Below are 22,545 nucleotides of genomic sequence, written 5' to 3'. Positions count from 1 at the left end.
CGTTTCACATCAACTCCAGTTCTGACACTCCAGGCTCCAAACTGCCTTTTCTATCGCAAGTTCATGGCTCTTATGTGACAAATTCCTGTCAACCCAAGGCATAGCAGAACCACTATTGCTGAATGCGATCTGTTTGTCTCTGTACTGTGTCAGATCAAGGTCTTCAGTTTATATTCCAGCTCAGGAAAGATTCAGATGTCAGACCTAAAAGAGAGCATGCACAGTCCAACATGAAGTCTGTTAACTGCAGAACCTGACCAATCACGAGCATTGACCTTCTGTCTGTCCTGGGCAGGAAGACAAACTCTTGTGTACCATTTTTCTCTCTGTACATCAAGTCCATGAAAGTGTCTCCTTGCTGAATTAAACTCTTTAGAAAAGGCATGTCAATCCTACAGTAGCTCCTGGAGGGTCACCATTTTGCAGATTTTAGTTCTATCCCTACACCAACACACTTGTCTGGTCTGGTTATAAGTCAGTCAGGGTAATATTCTTGTCTACTGCCTTATGCCGAGTTGACACTGCACGATTTTCAAAGATGTCGCATCACTGTTGGTTTCACACTATCTGGGGATCTGGGGTAGCATTCAGTTGTTGCTGTGTTCACACTGCACGATGGAACGACGACAGAAGGTTACACACTTTACAGTAGGACAGTAGGAAGAATCGCCGACACTAGCCTGAAAATAGCCCAATTGCTTTCGAGGGGGTCCCCCAGTAAAAATCGCATCCGGGGGGTAAAATACAAAATTTTTTGGCGGGGTTCTCCTGGTACAATTCACATTCCAGGGCCTAAATATCATGTTATTGGGGTCGCTTCAACCTGCTGACATAAAAAACAACCGGCGGCAATCGCCGATTTGGCAATACTAGTCCGCAAACTACGTTTCATATAACTCCTCTCCGAACTTCCCGCTGCCCTGTATCTTGGTCTCTCATTGGCTGTAGGTCATCGCCGATGTGTTTTTCAGTCAGAACTCATTTCACACAGCGTGATTGTGAATCGCCGACAGCTCCAGATATTTAGCATGCCAAATATTTCCTGGGGGTCGGCGATTCCCTCAGATCGCGTCTTTGATAATTCACACTGCGTGATTGTCACTCGCGTGAACGAGCACCGATTTGCCTCCGATTTCGGGCATTTGTCTGCGATTTCACAAAACCTGTCGGCGAGTGAAACATTGGCCTAAAATCGTGCAGTGTGAACTCGGCATTACTGACTCTTGAATGATGAACTTTGACAGTTTTGTGTACCACTAACTACATTACTGCCAAGTGGCAGTTTGTGAGGCCACGGGACTGTCAAAGCTTGTTGTTGTCATCACTGCAGTATCCCAGGTAACTGTCATGCATTCCATTTTTTCCTCCCTTCACAGGACTTCTAGTAACACTAGATCATGCCACCTGAAGTTGAATGAACACTTGTGCATTCTGAACAATGAATTTCTGAAACCAGTAACAGGGTGAAAGCATAGTGGTGATGCGGTTGCACTGGAATCTGCATGTTAAGTGTGGGTTCTGTTTGCTTTTGACATGACGTGACACTCATGCCTGGTGTAGACAGGTATGGGTGGGCCTTATGGTTCTAAGATGTAATGCCTTCTAAAGACTTTCAGCAATCTTATAAGATCATTACAAATCACACTGTGCAACATGGACCAAATAAACTCAGGTAGATCATGTATGTAGACTGTATGATGATGACATAGAGCAAGACACGATATGGCAATTGTGTTGAGGAGGCGACAGAGGAGGAAAATAAATGACTTACTGGAATCCCACATACTGGTATTCCTTTTAGCTGTTTTCACCTCCATGGCGCATTGATCAATACATCATTTCATGTTGCATTTTTATTGGCTTGTCAGTAGATGTAGGTCATAGCAGCAAACACATTGTAAGATGGTTATCCTAAATTTCTGACAATGCAAGGGACATTATCAAGCCTCCATTCAGCTATTTGCTGAAGTCATTGTCAATTTGCACCATCATACCTTTCTTTGGATTCATTTATTTTATCAGTAGTCTGGTTAAGAATAGATTTGCGATATCATTCTGTTTGCACGATTGCACATCATGATACCATTCAGATTTACAGGGTCTAGCCACATATGCTTTACTTTAGATAGACAATTGATACATACAATTCAACAAACTTTGGAGATTAACACATTTTTACAAGTCCCTTTAGGCTCATAAAATATAGGCTGATTTTATTGCACATATAACGAATGAGATTAATTAACTTCATCACATTTAAGATGACATAGAGCAAGACACGATATGGCAATTGTGTTGAGGAGGCGACAGAGGAGGAAAATAAATGACTTACTGGAATCCCACATACTGGTATTCCTTTTAGCTGTTTTCACCTCCATGGCGCATTGATCAATACATCATTTCATGTTGCATTTTTATTGGCTTGTCAGTAGATGTAGGTCATAGCAGCAAACACATTGTAAGATGGTTATCCTAAATTTCTGACAATGCAAGACAATTATCGCGGGCTGTCTTTGGTTGCAAGACCGTGACAATGCCCATCTTTGAACCTCTCTTACAGTATGATGTAGGACCACCTTTTTGAAGCCACAACCAAAGAAATCTGCATGATTGTTTCTCATTGGTCATCTTTCGTCTGGGACAGCCCAAAATCATACAATGTATACAGGGCATAAAAGTATTCATCAATGACTTGCTGTGAGGTTCTGGACTCTTGCTAATAATGTACAGTTAATGCATTCTGTTGTGTGTGATTTCTAAAGACTGTTAAGAGCCATTGTGAAAGCACACACAAACACAAATCAGTAAACACACATTAATCTTACACTATTAAACCGACATGCATTTCATATAATTCATACTTCTTGAGCTTTGATGATAATTATATGCCACTATGCAGAGTGCAGATTACTTTGCTGTTATTAGTTCCATCTGGATTTCATTTACATATTATTTAGCATTAAAAAGACTTCCTCATAAAAAAATGATCCATCATTTACTAATAAATGAGAGTACCACTATGCAATTGAATATACAGTTATATTAGTTTTAGTCTTAAATAATTTGTAAAGATTTGAATGTACATACGTAAAAAAACTGTCCATTTTGCTGTCAACTTAATAATACTGTGTGTTTTAGTGTCTGTTCAAAAATGTATGTACACTTCATGTAGGAATAGATTATTTATTTTTTCTTTGGTGGAAGCGTGATTATGACTTATGGATTGATATTTTGGACAGATCTGATGGTTTAAAGTTAAAATTGTATTGATGGATTTGTTTCTTACAAACACGCAGCTTTTGGCTTCTTAAGATATTAACTGATGGACTGGAGTGGATTACTTGTGGATTATTGTAATGTTTTTATCAGCTGTTTGGACTCTCATTCTGACGGCACCCATTCACTACAGAGGACCCACTGCTGAGCAAGTGATGCAATGCTACATTTCTCCAAATCTGATGACGAATCAAATTCATCTACATCTTGGATGGCCTGAGGGTGAGGACATTTTCAGCCAATTTTCATTTTTGGGTGAACTATTCCTTTAAGGGCCCTAAAGCCCCTGAAACCTTGTGGGAAAAAAAATCAATAACACTCTTTAGGAGAACAATAATAACCGACAGGATTGTCTGGGTTTGATTGTATAAAGACAGAAACTGATTATTCTCGCTGGGATCACTGCATTGTCACACACTAGTAAATCCGTCTTCAATATGAGAGACTACGGTTATGAAAAGCTTGTATTTAAATACATTTTAACTGCAAACACAATGTTGAGTGTACAGTCATTTATATTTTTAAAGCTTTGTTTCCAGACGCTCAGAAATTAGCAGCAGACTGGCCAGAAAGGATGAATAGAACACATTTTATAAGCTTGGCTTAAGAACAGCAAGTTGTTAATTAAGAAATAACATGAGCGATCACCCCGCACTCCCACCCTCATCCTCTCAACCCTGCACTGTTCTCCAGAAAAGCTTATTTCATGCTTCGCTGAATACCGCCATCTCAGTGTCACTCGTTCTCATAGACAGAACACATTACAAGCACACACATACACAAATGCAACTGGCATTTGTGTTTATGCACTGCTTTCTCAGGAAGACTCACTCTGACCTCACTTTGACCTTCGCGTCCCTGGAGTATTTGGGAATCTGTTTCTTTTGTGAACTCCTACCTGTTTCAATCCTTCAATGATGCAGGAAGATTAAGCGTGTTTTGGCCGTCTGAATTAAATGGCAAGGCTATAGTTGAGCACAGAGTTTTTCATTTAGAATGGAATGTGTCATTTATAGGGCTACCAAAATTAAAGAAATAATTAGACGCAAAAATCATGTACTCACCCTCATGTTGTTCAAACCCATACTCTGTGAAGTTTTTCTTCTTTTGAGTTTCACTGGAAAAACAACAAAGAAAATCTACACCAGGGGTGTCAAACGCGGGATGATTTGAACAATAATATAAAATAACAAATAAAATATTTTTATTTACTTATTTATTTTGAAAATTAAATAAAGTGTATTCACTACAATATTTTATTTTTAATTTAAAGGGAAGTTACACTCTGTAGTTGTTTATCATCTACTATAATATCGTAATTTCTGTTTTAACGATGTGAGAGTTGACATTATATAACTCACTATGTAAAAAACAAACAAAAAATGTGGATCACTCAAATTTTTATTTTTTTTATTTATTTAGTCATTTATCAGACGCTTTTATCCAAAGCGACTTACAAATGAGGACAACAGAAGCAATCAATTGTAGTATTAAAACAACTAAAAAATAGATCCAAAACTAAAAGTGAAGTATTAAAATAACTCAAATTAAATAAAACTAAAAACTTAATCAAGGACCTATTCAGACATAATAAATTCTGACATAATTTAACTAAAATTTAAAAAATAACAAATACAAATTATACAAATCAAATGACAGTAGTTTATCAGTTATCCTAAAAAATAACACTGCCAAACACACGTTAAAAAACAATAAATTAAAACAAATCAGAAAGAATTGGTGAAGGTTATAATGACTGCGATGGACCAGTGCGGGAGTTTATATCTCAAGCATGTTCAGCCTGGTCTCATTGTTTATACGTAGGTATTAGTACGTAATGGTTACAAGCACAAAACTTTAAAAAAAATAACTGCACATCTTTCTGAATATTTTGAATCATTTATTTCTGAATAATTTCTGAATAATTTATCTATTGCAAATATGTCAAAGCAGTACCGTAGTATACATATCTATGGGTGAGAGCTAATGAGCGTTCGATTTTACTGCCGTAAAACATATGTCTTAAAGCTTCTTGAAGTGGCAACTTTTGAATTTTGATCACGTTGGATTGTACCATGTGAATGCTTAATACTGATTGGCTGAATTCACATTTAAACAGTTTACTCTACAGGTAGTTAATATCCGCTCTAAACTAATGTGCTGCTACATTGCTGCACATGCGAACAACACACAAGCTCGCACTTAACATACATATCGCGCGCACAAAGAAACATTCAGGAGTGCAGACAATTATTGTCAACACTGTCCTGTGATTTATCAGCTTAAACACTAAAAAGTTACAGCATTTTCTTTCTGTTTCTTAACTACAAGCGTACAGCATTGCTATTAGTAGAGAGATGTTGTGCAGACAAAAGTGAGTTACACAGTCATTTAATATAAACTTGGCTAATTTTAGTGTTCCAATAAACAACATTAAAAATATTCTTTTAGTATTGTGCATTTATTTCTTGTTTAATATAAGTTCTGAACAGAATTTTGTGATATTTCAAAACATACTGAAATACTTCAGCCACAAATTTCGTCATGGAGTGAAGGAGGAGTTTCGGATCAGTGGAGCGAGGAGCGGGAAATGCTGAATCCGGAGCGGAGTGATAACTGAATGTTTGGAGCATGGAGGAGAAACTGTTGCCACTCCACTCCGCTCACATACCCTAGTCCAGAAGCAGGGCCTAAAACTAACTTTTTGCCAGACCTGCCAATGGCCGGTGACTTAAGGACATTTACTGGACAGAAATATTTTTCACCAGTTTGGTTCTACGCCAGAAACACAAACTATCTATAATGCTTACAAGAAAACATCTTAAAATATAAATAGAAGTACAATTAGCATCAAGCCACATTTGAAAATTGATTAATTAATGTATTTGCTTAAAACCCACTTTAAACCATCATCGAATGCTTGTAATAACGCCCGATTGTGATCTATAGCTGATTTTGATTCTAGGCAGACATGCACTCTTTGTATGTTTAATAACGCCACACTACTTATTGTCATAAACATCCATTATTGTTATAAAAATACCATGAGCTGTATACAAAACACATACAGAAAATATATCATCGTAATCATGTCTACTTGCTTTCATATTTCATGTGTAGAAAATTTTTTAATCTAATCAAATGACACTATAGTCTTTATATATATATTTCTAAAGTTCAAGAGCAGTGAGTGATTGTTTTTTTCCCTTTGTCCTATTTTCTTTGATCAACATTAAAAATGCAGACAACAGCAGGATTGTTGGAATTCAGAGTCCATCACTTTGACAACGTGTCTACAACCGCAGTAGCTTGAAGTTGTCAACACTGAATGCGAGAAAGCGGCCGTTGCTTGAACTATTTCAGAAATAGAAAGGGGAATCCGTTTACTTTCGGGAATTTGTTGTGTTGCGCTGCGCTGCGCTGCATCCTGTGTAGACAATATCACTGATTATAATGGGTTCTATTGTCTTTTGACACATTGCATCACGCGCAGTTCGTGTCCGGTTTCTTTCTCAGCTGTTCATGTTCACTTAAGAACAGTAGCGGCTGAGCAATAGTTTTCAGCCAAAAAAGAAGCCTACTTCAAAATGTTAAAAATAAGTTAAATATCTATTGCAAAATAATCATGAAATTGCATTATTTAGTAATGCTATTTGATAGAAAAAAAAAAAAAATCTAAACTCGATTTCGTTTGTTGTGTGTGTGCGGGGCGCCGAGTCATGCCATTTATTGTTTTCTCTGTTTGTTATTTTAAAGTCCTGTTACCGAAACATTGTGGACAGCGACACAGAAGGTAACTGAAACAATGCAGTTTAACTTGAGGAGAATCATCGCGGTCCAAGCACAATGGCTTGTGTATAGATGATATAGTTATCCAATGGACATGGACTCTTTTCAAGTAAAATATCTTTATGGACGTTTTATTATATGCACAATATTAAAATAGATAAAATGGACATACATTCACTCATGTCTGACAACTTGACAACTATGTTGTCAATACCATTAAAATTAAGATAAAAAATTATGGTCTATAAGTATTTAAGAGATTAGATAAGAGAAAAAAGAGACAGTTTTTGCATGTTTATTATATTGGGCTTTAATAAACTTTACTAAAAAAAATAATGAATTTATATGCAATTTTTTACTACAAGTCAATTTATTGAACAATTTACACCGTTTTTAAACTGAGATCTTAAAGGATTTGATATCGTGTGGCTCCCTCGTGTGGACAAAATTATTATTATGGCCTTCATCTCTGAACCACATTAATATAAATGGCTGATGTTTTTTTTTTTATTATTACACGTTTAATGATTACTTTACTGATAATACACCCACATTAAACTCAAATTCACTGATTCGCGGTATCTTATTTCATGCTTTAACAGTTGAATTTTCAACTTCCATTTTTTAGCTAAGCAGTAATACTGTATTATTATTATGTCACTTTTTAAATGGTTATTTAACAATTGCATTCAGTCTTGCTGCCTGCATTAACAGTGTGATTCAGTTTGTTTGCACACCCTCAGGATTTGAGTGAGCCAATGAGGAATGGTACCTTTGGACGGAAAGTTTGCGATCCTTTGTCTCTAGCATGGTGTTTTGCATATGAAACTCGATTGGGTGTTCAAGAGAAGAATCTTCAAGATTCTTATAATACTAATATGTCACAAAGTTAGCAAAATGTCATGTAAATCAACAAATAGGAAATGTAAGTTGGAGCTCATAGATACAAAACATGGTATGGGTGAGGTTGTATTAACTAGTGATCTATCATAACACATGCATAAAACCGTATACCATACAAAAACACTATAAAAAACAGTAATGATACACACAATGTTCTGAGGATATGCGTGTTCATTCAAAGAAAGGTTTGTCTATGAGTTAATTAGAGAACAGTCCATTTCTATGGGCATTATGTGTCTTTCCTATGTGGCGAATGAATGAGAGCTGCTTTGCCCGCATTCCTTTGAGCAATAAAATCAGTGTTATCAGATGATTTGTCTTTACCTTTTCTCACAGCAGCTAGAATAATTAAATATATCATTTTGATGGCGGATTGTAATCCATAAAGGATTGTGTTTAAGAAACACATATGAATTAAATTAAATTATATTCCAGTTATAAATGTGCTTCTGATTACAGATAGCCTGGGATTACACAAGATTTGTATTTTAAAGAAAACCAGTTCGAAGGGAGCATAATTTGCTTTTTGAGTTAAAAGAATTTCTTAATATGAAATTCGAAGAGTATGACAATTAGATTAGGCTGTGCAGAAATTGAAATCTACACGCTAATACATAGTATAGTACTCATAGTCACCAATACTGATGTTGTTAACATTAATAATTTGATAATAAATTATAACAATAACAATAATTTGAACGGTTTGATGTGATATGAGCTAACCGATCTTTAGATTTAATCTCCATTGGTAGCGAGATTTATGGTAATGCTTTTTTCCTCAGTTGGTCAGAACAAACGTGGCAAACTTGTTACTTACTTGTTCAGATGACAATATCCGGTGACAATTCTTATTTGGGTCATATTCCAAGACGTAGGCTAGAATCTGTGATTGCGAAGTACAGTAAATATCCACACCGGTGCGGTGACTGACTGCCACACATACTCTTCAGAACATTACATTCATCTGCGCTGGAGCCGTGCCCACTCACAACCCACGCAAAAAGATAATTCCGCACTCAGCTGCAATTGCAGGTTTTTAAACAGAGATGGCGACAAAGAGGCAACACTTACAGACTGCAGCTTTAAGTACACGTCAGATCCCATACTTTACTTTAACTTGAGTAAAAAAGTGTAGTCAGTACTTCAACTTTTACCAGAATATTTTTAAACATGAATATCTGTACTTCTACTTGAGTGAAGGATGTGTGTACTTTTGCCATCTCTGCAAACTGATGACCAAACACAACTTTCAGATGCCATCTTTTTTTTCTTTTTTTTTTTTAGCTTAACCACCATGGAGTGGAACGCACATGATTGTGGGATATCAAAGGCAGCGAAGGATACATCTATGCTGCCTTCAGAAATCAATCAGATGACAGTATCTCGGGAGACAGGAAGTGACAGTCACTTGCTTCATTTCTAAATGTGACCCTGGACCAAAAAATCTGGGAGTAAAAAAGTGTAGTCAGTACTTCAACTTTTACCAGAATATTTTTAAACATGAATATCTGTACTTCTACTTGAGTGAAGGATGTGTGTACTTTTGCCATCTCTGCAAACTGATGACCAAACACAATTTTCAGATGCCATCTTTTTTTTAAATTTTTTTTTTAGCTTAACCACCATGGAGTGGAACGCACATGATTGTGGGATATAAAAGGCAGCGAAGGATACATCTATGCTGCCTTCAGAAATCAATCAGATGACAGTATCTCGGGAGACAGGAAGTGACAGTCACTTGCTTCATTTCTAAATGTGACCCTGGACCAAAAAATCTGAAATCTGAGGGTGCAAAAAAAAATTATATTCAGAAAATCGCCTTTAAAGTTGTCCAAATGAAGTTCTTTGCAATGCATAATACTAATCAAAAATTAAGTTTGAATACATTTACAGTAAGAAATTTACAAAATTTCTTCATGGAACATGATCTTTACTTAATATCATAATGATTTTTGAAAAATGTATAATTTTGACCCATACGACTTACGTATGGGTCAAACGACTTATACCCCAGCGACTTAAGACTGCTTTTGTGCTCCAGGGTCACAAATTAATCAGCCATTTTGAGCGAATATTTTGAATGAATGAGCAGTTTTAGTTTCATATTATTTATTCTTGACAAGCTTAAACCAACCAACCATCTCATTTGGAAGAATATGGTTTATTTATTGTAAAAAAAAAAAAAATCCTAGTTTTCTTGTAAATTACAGTGCAGTTTGTATGGTTAATATTAATGCAATTGTGAGCAAACTAAGGTTTAACAAAAGGTAATTAGACCCACACAAGGTGACATTTTATCCGATTTGGCCCTCAGTCAATAATGAATTTGACACCCCTGATCTACACAGAGCTTTTTCCATTCAATGACAGTTCCATCATGTCTCTATAGCACCATAATGAACTGCACCTTTTATTTTATTTTTAGCTTTTATTTTTCTTTCACGGATGGTTTTCCGGCAGGTGAGACATTCATGTGCAGACAGATAGCTGGAGAAGGGGTTTGAGGGAGGTATAGCATAGGGAACTGCTTGGAAAAAGTTATCTGCTAAAATACAAATCTTTTCAATGAGAAGAACGAGCAGAAGTTTAAACTGTGGTGAAAGAGTGTTAAATAAGAGGGGAGAAAATCACAGCACTGCAGGAGCTGCTGCTCAGAGCACTGCCTGTATCTCTAGTTTACAGCAGGACCGGTGGCTTAAATGAGACAGCCTGACATACATTTACGTTCATTTAAATCTTCATCATGTTTTTATGTTAGCTATACCTTTAACATGTGAAATTATAAGATTAAATAAATTTCTACTTCTGGTGGAAATATAATAACAACAGCCCAGGTTTCAGTGTTTAACAAATTATAATAATAATACTAATAATTATTACTTTACTTTCTTGATCTACAGTTAAAAGTATGTACTGAGAGGAAATCGATATGATTTTGCCATAAGTATCATTTCCTGCCCTATACACTCTAAAAAATACTGGGTTGTTTCAACCCAATTTTGGGTCAAATATGGACAAACCCAGCTGTTGGGTTAAATTTTTTATTTAAATTTTTAACCCAAAAGTTGGGTTTGTCCATATTTGAGCCAAAATTGGGTTGAAACAACCCAGCATTTTTTAGAGTGTATCTTTCTGTGCTCTACCGTATGAAATCTGAATTCTGATGTGTCATGTTCCTAATTTCTGAGGTTATTTCACGCTGAATCCTCCCCTTACCAGTTGTTAAAAATACTTGTGTAGCTGCTGCCCTTCACATTCTGTCTCTATTTCTCATCATAACACTCCAAATCACAAAATAAAATGCAACTAAACCTGCCACTGTCACTGATATATATCTACTGACAAACAGCAGCTGTACTGACATACAACTTTAATTTATAAAAAAAAACAAAAACAGATTTGGCAAATGGTTCTGTATGCATTTGTGTTCACGCTCAGTGGAGCATCAAAGGTTTCTATTTACAACGTGTTTTGCAGCGTTGAGCAATTCAGCCAATCACTAACATATCTGCTGATTTTATTATTGGCCTTTTACCATCTAAGTGGGATAGACTGAACTAATTTGATGATTTTATGTTTGTTTTATCTCTCTTCTCTAACCATGCATTTCCCTCTAGCTGCGATAATGATTTGACCCTTCACTTCTGCTGTCTGTCTGTGAATATCATTATATGAACTACATCAACGCCAGCCTGTCAGTGTCTATTTCTGAGGCCACAGGAATAGACTCCAAAAAGCGGAACGTGTTTTCATATGTCAGTCTGCTGTCAGCCAGACAGTGAGACGGGTCAGAATCACAGCAGACGGCCTGGCCTCCCCGGGCAGGAGATCGAGAGATAGAGAGAGAGATGGAGGGAAAAAAACACTTTGCTGTCTCTTCACAAGCTCAAGAGTGTGTTCTTAAAACCATTCACTCACACTTGTACTTCTGTACAGCACGCCCATTATAAGCCTGCTCTAAGTCTGCATCTCTACTAGATTGGATTAGATGATTGAAAATACAGCCACAACATAAATAATGAATTCATTATCATATATGGGTGAAACACAGTAATTAGTCTCATCTAGCAAATCATCCACTATGACGGATACGTCTCATTAGTGGCTCGGGCTTGAGAGTGTGCTCTGTCTCAACCAATGACACCTCAGACAATGTTTGTGAAGACAGGCATTTGAAGAAACCCGAATGAGCTAGAGCCAGCCTGTGAGTGTAAGTCAGGAGTAATTTAAACACTGTCATCAGTGGTTTTCATATATCACATCACTGAGACCATAAAACTAACACTTCGTTACCAAAGACATGGCATTTGTGGAGAGCAATCAAAAATGACAACTTATTAAATTAGCATTTAGAACTTAGAAGTTCAAAAAAGCTTTTATATAAGTAGCAACTTATCATTTTGGGTTAATTAAACATATTAGCATAGACTGAGTCGGATTTAATGTTATTGCATTAGGAAATAAAATATGAAACCAAGTGCCATTTACTTGAAAAATAACACAAGCACACTTTGTTAAGCTTCAAATGATGCAACTAGATATAGATAGGCCTATAGTTATAGTATTGTGACACGTTGTGATTGTGAAAAGTTAATGAAACATAACAATCAATTATGATTAACTACACTTTGGTTCCAATGGGTGCACCAACCAAAATTTGATCTTGTGTTTTTGCTGTTTAAATACATGCAACAAGTTTCTATAAAGCCAAAAAAAAAAAAAAACATTGTATGGGTCAAAATTATAGATTTTTCTTTTATGACAAAAATCATTAGGATATCAAAGATCATGTTCCATTAAGCTATTTTGTAAATTTCCTACTGTAAACATAACAAAATTAAATTTTTGATTAGTAATATGCATTGCTCAGAACTTCATTTGGACTACTTTAAAGGCAATTTTCTCATTATTTTGATTTTTTTGCACCCTCAGATTCCAGATTTTCAAATAGTTGTATCTCGACCAGATATTGTTCTATCCTAACAAACCATATATCAATGGAAAGCTTATTTATTCAGCTTTAAAATGATTTATAAAGCTCAATTTCAGAAAAAAAATACCATTATGACTGGTTTCGTGGTCCATGGTCAGATATGTTAGATATCTATACAAAAACAACAGGTTATTTCAACATAAGCACAACTTACTTGCCAAAATATATTGAATGTTGATTAAAAAAAAATAAAAAATAAAATTACCACTGCTAAATTGTCCAGAGGTGAACAAAATGTATTCCTCTCACGTGCATTTCCCTCTAGCTGCGATAATGATTTGACCCTTCACTTCTGCTGTCTGTCTGTGAATATCATTATATGAACTACATCAACGCCAGCCTGTCAGTGTCTATTTCTGAGGCCACAGGAATAGACTCCAAAAAGCGGAACGTGTTTTCATATGTCAGTCTGCTGTCAGCCAGACAGTGAGACGGGTCAGAATCACAGCAGACGGCCTGGCCTCCCCGGGCAAGAGATCGAGAGATAGAGAGAGAGATGGAGGGAAAAAACACTTTGCTGTCTCTTCACAAGCTCAAGAGTGTGTTCTTAAAACCATTCACTCACACTTGTACTTCTGTACAGCACGCCCATTATAAGCCTGCTCTAAGTCTGCATCTCTACTAGATTGGATTAGATGATTGAAAATACAGCCACAACATAAATAATGAATTCATTATCATATATGGGTGAAACACAGTAATTAGTCTCATCTAGCAAATCATCCACTATGACGGATACGTCTCATTAGTGGCTCGGGCTTGAGAGTGTGCTCTGTCTCAACCAATGACACCTCAGACAATGTTTGTGAAGACAGGCATTTGAAGAAACCCGAATGAGCTAGAGCCAGCCTGTGAGTGTAAGTCAGGAGTAATTTAAACACTGTCATCAGTGGTTTTCATATATCACATCACTGAGACCATAAAACTAACACTTCGTTACCAAAGACATGGCATTTGTGGAGAGCAATCAAAAATGACAACTTATTAAATTAGCATTTAGAACTTAGAAGTTCAAAAAAGCTTTTATATAAGTAGCAACTTATCATTTTGGGTTAATTAAACATATTAGCATAGACTGAGTCGGATTTAATGTTATTGCATTAGGAAATAAAATATGAAACCAAGTGCCATTTACTTGAAAAATAACACAAGCACACTTTGTTAAGCTTCAAATGATGCAACTAGATATAGATAGGCCTATAGTTATAGTATTGTGACACGTTGTGATTGTGAAAAGTTAATGAAACATAACAATCAATTATGATTAACTACACTTTGGTTCCAATGGGTGCACCAACCAAAATTTGATCTTGTGTTTTTGCTGTTTAAATACATGCAACAAGTTTCTATAAAGCCAAAAAAAAAAAAAAACATTGTATGGGTCAAAATTATAGATTTTTCTTTTATGACAAAAATCATTAGGATATCAAGTAAAGATCATGTTCCATTAAGCTATTTTGTAAATTTCCTACTGTAAACATAACAAAATTAAATTTTTGATTAGTAATATGCATTGCTCAGAACTTCATTTGGACTACTTTAAAGGCAATTTTCTCATTATTTTGATTTTTTTGCACCCTCAGATTCCAGATTTTCAAATAGTTGTATCTCGACCAGATATTGTTCTATCCTAACAAACCATATATCAATGGAAAGCTTATTTATTCAGCTTTAAAATGATTTATAAAGCTCAATTTCAGAAAAAAAATACCATTATGACTGGTTTCGTGGTCCATGGTCAGATATGTTAGATATCTATACAAAAACAACAGGTTATTTCAACATAAGCACAACTTACTTGCCAAAATATATTGAATGTTGATTAAAAAAAAATAAAAAATAAAATTACCACTGCTAAATTGTCCAGAGGTGAACAAAATGTATTCCTCTCAATTGTATGGGTCAAAATGATCGATTTTTCTTTTATGGCAAAAATCATTAGGACATTAAGTAAAGATCATGTTCCATTAAGCTATTTTGTAAATTTCCTACTGTAAACATAACAAAATTAAATTTTTGATTAGTAATATGCATTGCTCAGAACTTCATTTGGACTACTTTAAAGGCAATTTTCTCATTATTTTGATTTTTTTGCACCCTCAGATTCCAGATTTTCAAATAGTTGTATCTCGACCAGATATTGTTCTATCCTAACAAACCATATATCAATGGAAAGCTTATTTATTCAGCTTTAAAATGATGTATAAAGCTCAATTTCAGAAAAAAAATACCATTATGACTGGTTTCGTGGTCCATGGTCAGATATGTTAGATATCTATACAAAAACAACAGGTTATTTCAACATAAGCACAACTTACTTGACAAAATATATTGAATGTTGATTAAAAAAATAAATAAATAAAATTACCACTGCTAAATTGTCCAGAGGTGAACAAAATGTATTCCTCTCACGTCTAATTTATTCATATTGTTTTAAACACTTTGATACAGTAGCTCTACATTTTCTATGGCTGAATGAGCTAGCAGCATGTTCTATGGATCATTGAGCAAAACCCTGGGGAGAGCATGTTCCACACCTCAAAACTCAACTCAAGCACTCTCACTCTCTCAGGAAGTAAAAGGTCTTGGGGGAATAAACCACTAAGTTAGATCATTTAAACTCTCTCTCTCCACAGTGGGCAACAATAGACTTAATGGATTCTGAGGAGTGATGCCTGAGCATCTCTGAATGTATTGTCTGTGTAGTAAATTATCCATGGACCATCACTAGGTTACATGGCAGCCACAGACTGGCTAACTGTGATTTTGCCAAGCTGGATGTGTCAGGTTTCAGATTTCCACAGCGCTTTTCACAATACAGATAATTTCTAAGCATCTTTACAGATCGGGTAGCTGTATTACTTATCATGATTATTTATCTCAATCGGTACACAATTTTTTTTTACTATTGACCAGCTTCTACTGGAAAGTTGTTTAGTCTTTCCAAAAGAAAATTACCTAAATCCATTGCTCTCCATTGAACAAGCCATATGAATGTGGAAAGGAACAGAAAATTACATTTTGTTGTTAGATTCAAGAGATAAAACCTCGAAAGAACCCAGGCTACACTGAGGAGCCAGTTCTGCTCTGCCTATACAGTCTATACATATCAACTTTATTTAGCTGTGTTACTGGACTGTAAGAATTAACTGTCTTTGAGGTTTTGTGCTGTTAAATCTGAAAAACTTAAGGGGTGAGCAGACAATACACTTCCAGGATCAGAAAAAAGAAAATAAAAAAAAGTTGATCCAGGAACATGTTCTACTTGGTAAAATCACAATCATTGCCTCCTACAAGTTGTTTGCCAACATCTCCAGCAAAAGCCTAGTATTGCCTAGCAATTTTTTTTTTTGCCAGCCTCTTTCTGTTGAGAAGAACCAAAAACCCTTAAGCAAGCCATTTCAATTGGTGGGCATCTCAGTAACACCCCTGCACAGATATTTCCTATGTAGGTGCAGTTCTTTCAGTCTTTAAAGGTGAAAGTCCAACAAACAGGTTGTCATGATGACATTTCAACATGTTAAATGACCCAAAATTCTTACACCAGTACTATCACAAATTTCTGAAATCACTTTAAAACTATTTTTAAAGGCTGGTCTAGGTAAAAAGCATGCACTTAATAAAGTGAAACAATAGCCTGAATTAAAATATAAGACTGGACTTCCATTTCTACATCTATGAGCAGTGTGAATTCTCCCAGTTTTTTTCCCCCCCTTTACTATCTCTGGAGGAACAAAGGGTCTCTGTTGTGCAAATACAATACCCAGGATTTGTTTTTGAGGTCAGAACCAGTCTCTGAGAGTCATACCATTCATCTAAAATCTCTTTGAAAAGGTATGCTAGTGGGATCAAGAGATAAAACCTCGAAAGAACCCAGGCTACACTGAAGAGCCAGTTCTGCTCTGCCTATACAGTCTATACATATCAACTTTAGTTAGCTGTGTTACTGGACTGTAAGAACTGACTGTCTTTGAGGTTTTGCGCTGTTAAATCTGAAAAACTGAAGGGGTGAGCAGACAATACACTTCCAGGATCAGAAAAAAGAAAATAAAAAAAAGTTGATCCAGGAACACGTTCTACTTGGTAAAATCACAATCATTGCCTCCTACAAGTTGTTTGCCAACATCTCCAGCAAAAGCCTAGTATTGCCTAGCAATTTTTTTTTTGCCAGCCTCTTTCTGTTGAGAAGAACCAAAAACCCTTAAGCAAGCCATTTCAATTGGTGGGCATCTCAGTAACACCCCTGCGCAGATATTTCCTATGTAGGTGCAGTTCTTTCAGTCTTTAAAGGTGAAAGTCCAACAAACAGGTTGTCATGATGACATTTCAACATGTTAAATGACCCAAAATTCTTACACCAGTACTATCACAAATTTCTGAAATCACTTTAAAACTATTTTTAAAGGCTGGTCTAGGTAAAAAGCATGCACTTAATAAAGTGAAACAATAGCCTGAATTAAAATATAAGACTGGACTGCCATTTCTACATCTATGAGCAGTGTGAATTCTCCCAGTTTTTTTCCCCCCCTTTACTATCTCTGGAGGAACAAAGGGTCTCTGTTGTGCAAATACAATACCCAGGATTTGTTTTTGAGGTCAGAACCAGTCTCTGAGAGTCATACCATTCATCTAAAATCTCTTTGAAAAGGTATGCTAGTGGGACTGTAGTCTTCAGGGAATAGAAAGCACATGGTGGAGGAGTTGTTTCACACCAAAACATTTTGTTCTTCAAGTTGATGATAAACAATTTGGTTGGAATTTAAAAAGTGAATTGCATCTTACACTCTAAAAAATGCTGGGCTGTTTCAACCCAATGTTGGGTCAAATATGGACTAACCCAACTGTTGGGTTAAAAAGTTAATTTAAAAATGTAACCAAAATTTAACCCAACAGTTGGGTTAGTCCGTATTTGACCCAACATTGGGTTGAAACAACCCAGCATTTTTTAGAGTGTAGAGACATAAACGTCCGATAACTTTTCGACAGTCATAACATAGTTTTTATGCTCCTGATTAAATAAAATAAAAATTAAATGATTAAATACAGGTCATGTTATTCTATCATAAGTGTAGGCTTTTACTCTCTCAGTTCTACATTTTTAGCAAAATGAACTTCCAGCAGTGAAGTAACACTCCATGACATCATAGACCAAGCCATCAGTGTTCCATGTGGTGCTTTGACCTGAGCTATAAATAGCACGAGTTCATGAGTATCACTCCGTAAAGTTCAGATTGAATAGTCTTGATTCTGCGTAGCAAAGCATGCTAAATTCATGAGCTCTAATGCACTGGTTTCAATCACACGCGTGACTCATTTTTAATGCACTCAGAGAATGAGAGCAGGAGGAGGACGAGGAGTGGGCAGCTCAGTATAGTTTTAGTAGACTTAATGATTTAGCTTAAGAATTTAATTTAAGGCATGAGGGGACACTACCTAAAGGCAGCAGAAGAGGATGTTGGCAAAAGTAAGTCACTTTATGCCATGTTTTTGTTTTAAAATGTTCTACTGGGAAATTTCTCTGCCTGTTATCAGACAGGCCTTCCCTTGTTACTCCTGATACAACATGACAGAAATTAAACTTCTAAAACTGCTTTCAGAAAACATTCAGAGAATGGATTTCATTTCTATTAATGCTTTGTTGTGGGCTAATTCTGCTGTACTGTCACAGTGTTGCAACATAATATGCTTTGTTGTCTAAAATGTTTGGTTTTCAAAAACCGTTATGATGTTAGTTAATATTGTATTGTCAATTGCTAATTTTACTAATGCTGTTGTATTCATGCCATTGCCCCATTGTTTCTTGATGGTAATTCTAGCAGTGACATTAATTTCTCTACTTAATGTAAGCAATTCTCACTAGGTATCTCACTCAATGCCACCAGTTTTTTGCCATGTCTTTTACCCCAAGGTTTATGTGAAGTTTGCTTTTTTTTTCTGGATGTGCATGCAATGTCTATGACTTACGATGTTGCTGGACAAGGTGCTGTGGATAGCTGGTATGTGTTTCAGAGTCTGAGATCCTCAATACCTCGGCACAGGTAGAGAGAGCCACTGCAAAAATAAGAAAGAAAATCAGTTTTTAAAATAATCGACCAAGGCCATATGTGTAATAATATTAATATATTATTCCTAATTGGGTAATTCTTTAAGACAGTGGTTCTCAACTCCAGTTTTGGTGATCCACCGCTCTGCACATTTTGTATGTCTCTCTTATTTGACACTCTCAGTTCAGTTTATGAGGCTGAATCAGGTGTGCCAAATAAGGAAGACATACAAAACTTGCAGAGGGGTGGGTCCCCAGGACTGGAGTTGAGAAGCACTGCTTTGAGAGATATCATGCGAAAACGGTGGATGTCAAAACAGACTTAATTTAACAAGTTACATCAATCAGACCACAGAAATCGAATTTGTCCTAATCACATAAGCGTGTGTGCTGAAAAACACCCATGAGCCACTTATTGACACTGATGGAAACTGACCTTTGATGAACTTTGGCATATATATGTAAGGAATAAGGAATGATAAGCTGTGCTGTATTGTGAATAGAGTCATGGCTAAAGGACGTTGTTAACCACACACACACACACACACACACACACACACACACACACACAGAGAGAGAGAGAGAGATCTGCTTATCTCTCTGCATGAGAAAACATTTCTGTATTTTAGTTTAAACCAGAACGGTTTACAGCACAGCACGAGTCACCATTAAATGTATAACTCAATGAATACACAATACCATACCTGAAACAGAAAACTGAGAAATAATATATGCACTTCAGCAACTGTGGGCTTTCACAAAAACACACACACCCACACACACACACACATACACACACACACACATACACACACACACACATACACACACACACACATACACACACACACACATACACACACACACACATACACACACACACACATACACACACACACACATACACACACACACACATACACACACACACACATACACACACACACACATACACACACACACACATACACACACACACACATACACACACACACACATACACACACACACACATACACACACACACACATACACACACACACACATACACACACACACACATACACACACACACACATACACACACACACACATACACACACACACACATACACACACACACACATACACACACACACACATACACACACACACACACACACACACACATTTAGTAGGAGAAAAAAAAATCATACAAATCAGTTGAAATACATTTCTTTAAAATTTCTTCTTGACAGGTTATTTGCTGAAGTCAAGTAGGGTTGAACCTGATCAGTACCTCAAAGGAAGACCATCTAGAAAAGCTAAGGTAGCTGCTAAAAGAGGTATTACCTCAAACACTTTAAAGGTGACCTATTATGCCCCTTTCTACAATATGTAATATAAATCTCCATTTATTATATCATTTTGAAAATGCCTATTTTGAGTGGAAGCTGAAACACGCTGTTTTTGTGCCTGTATCTTTAAATGCAAATGAGCTGCTGCTCCCCGCCCCTTTTTCCAGAATAGGGCTGTGTCTTTACAGCTTGTACGTCAGATATTCTGATAAAAAAAAAAAACTGTTTGGTTTTGATTATGTCATGCTAAAATCATGCGTTTTAAAGCCACATTACTTTAAACTTCTGATTTAGTGTTTTCTGAGCGCACACATCCGAAGGACACGCACAGAAAGCAGCCGTCACATGTCATGCGAGTACTAAACTAAGTTCTCTTCATGTCTTATTGCGCTTAAACTGTCAAATACACAAAAGTTTGTTAAAAGCACATATGAGTTACAAAAACAGTCTGTTATGTCTGTGAAGGTAAACAGCTGGGAAATAAATTGCATGTTTATTTTAGATCTGTGTGGCAGCAGCGTAATATACAGTAAATAAATCAATAAATTCACTACTCTCTTGTCTCCTCTGAGGCTGGGACTGGGTGCTCTGTGCTCGTCTGTGCAGCCAATGACAGAACAGTTATCATGTTTTGCTCAAACTTTCGCCATGGCGCTAGAACTGGTACACCGTTGTCACTTGCGAAAACAAGAATGGCGGCGCCGTGAGTGGAAACGTGCAGATAAAGGGGCGGTGATATTATAGTAAGATCCCTTTGCCACGTCACAATAAAATCGATGATGAACATAAAAAAAAGGATTACCCATTAATCGTGTCACGTCACTTTACAGCAGTGAATAACACATTTCCAGAGGTGGGTAGTAACGAAGTACATTTGCATTTACATGAGTAACATTTTTGGAAAATTTGTACTTTTAAGAGTAGATTTAAAGGTGGATACTTTTACTTACACTCGAGTGCATTTCTAACAAAAAAACTGTACTTTTACTTTGATACACTGGGCATTACTTTTAATGCATAAGAAACATGTAGTTTATTCCAAGTGTGATGTCTCATTTTTTGAAGAGGGGTATGAGCGATGCCACATTCGTGAATGAATCATGTTGCATCCCAATTTGCCTACTTATACTACACCCTTAAAGTATGTACTCTTTTGGTGAAGAGTGCGTAGTAGAAGAGTAGGCAAGCTTTGGGACAAACTATCACGTTATACAATTGCGCCACCCTTCTGACTGATAAGCAAATGATCGTTTATCGAGACCAGGTTAGAAAGAGGAGGCAGGTCTTGGAACGTGTGATTGATGTAGTCAAAGTTATTGGTAAATGTGGGCTAAGCTACAGAGGGCACAGCCATGAAGCTACATATGACCTTGAAAACATGGCTATCAATCATGGTAACTTTCTTGAGCTCATACTCTTGCTGAGCAAGTACGATGTCTGCCTACAAGAACATGTTAGTGATTGTATTGAGAAGAGAAAGAAGCAGATGAAAACTAAAGGAAGAGGGTCCATGGTAACTTTGATGTCCAAAACAACAGTAAATAAAGTAATTGAATTAATAAGAAATATGATTCAACAGAAAATTGCAGCTGAAGTGAGAAAGGCAGGGATGTTCTCAATACAAATCGACACAACACAGGATTTAACATCCAAAGACCAGTGTGCAGTAGTTCTGCATATGTTACTGATGTTGTCCATGAGAAACGTATTGCAGTCATTGACTGTGAGTCATCAACTGGACAGTACTTTGTTGAGTTTGTAAAACAAACCCTAGAGAAGATGGACATAGACATCAAAAAGTGCATTGGTAATGCAACAGACGGAGCTGCAAACATGCAGGGACAATACAAAGGTTTCTCTGCATTGCTCACAGAAGCATCACCTAACCAAGTGCACATATGGTGTTACTCACATGTCCTCAACCTTGTTCTAGCTGACACTACAGGGGTTGTTGTGGCAAGTGAGTCCCTTTTCTCACTACTGAATGACATTGCAGTGTTCATTCGTGATTCCTACAAGCGCATGAAGCTATGGGAGGAAAACAGTGAGGACAAGAGACACAGAAGGCTTGGTGTAATCGGTGAAACACGCTGGTAGGCCAAAGATGAGGCCTTGAGGAAAGTATTTGGAAGGTTTGCAAAGCCTGACCATGCACTTTACACAGATCTGGTCATCACTATGGAAAAAATTGAAAAGGATGTGAC

General features: G+C 36.5%; 1 protein-coding gene across 1 annotated transcript in view; it reads right to left on the bottom strand.

Moving 5' to 3' along the window:
* LOC107569610 (FERM and PDZ domain-containing protein 3) overlaps positions 1 to 19,008 on the bottom strand; it is a 93,437-nt gene extending 74,429 nt beyond the window's left edge. Inside the window, exon 1 of the mRNA XM_016255727.1 lies at positions 18,926 to 19,008. The gene's annotated coding sequence lies outside the window, so the exon portion shown is untranslated. The remainder of the gene's footprint in view (positions 1 to 18,925) is intronic.
* Positions 19,009 to 22,545: the final 3,537 nt, after the last annotated feature.

This window comes from Sinocyclocheilus grahami, unplaced genomic scaffold (genome assembly GCF_001515645.1).
Source record: "Sinocyclocheilus grahami isolate Dianchi unplaced genomic scaffold, SAMN03320097.WGS_v1.1 scaffold1363.1, whole genome shotgun sequence".
Lineage (NCBI taxonomy): Eukaryota > Metazoa > Chordata > Actinopteri > Cypriniformes > Cyprinidae > Sinocyclocheilus > Sinocyclocheilus grahami.
The sequence above is the reverse complement of the archived record's forward strand: the minus strand, read 5'-3'. Positions and strand labels throughout refer to the sequence as shown.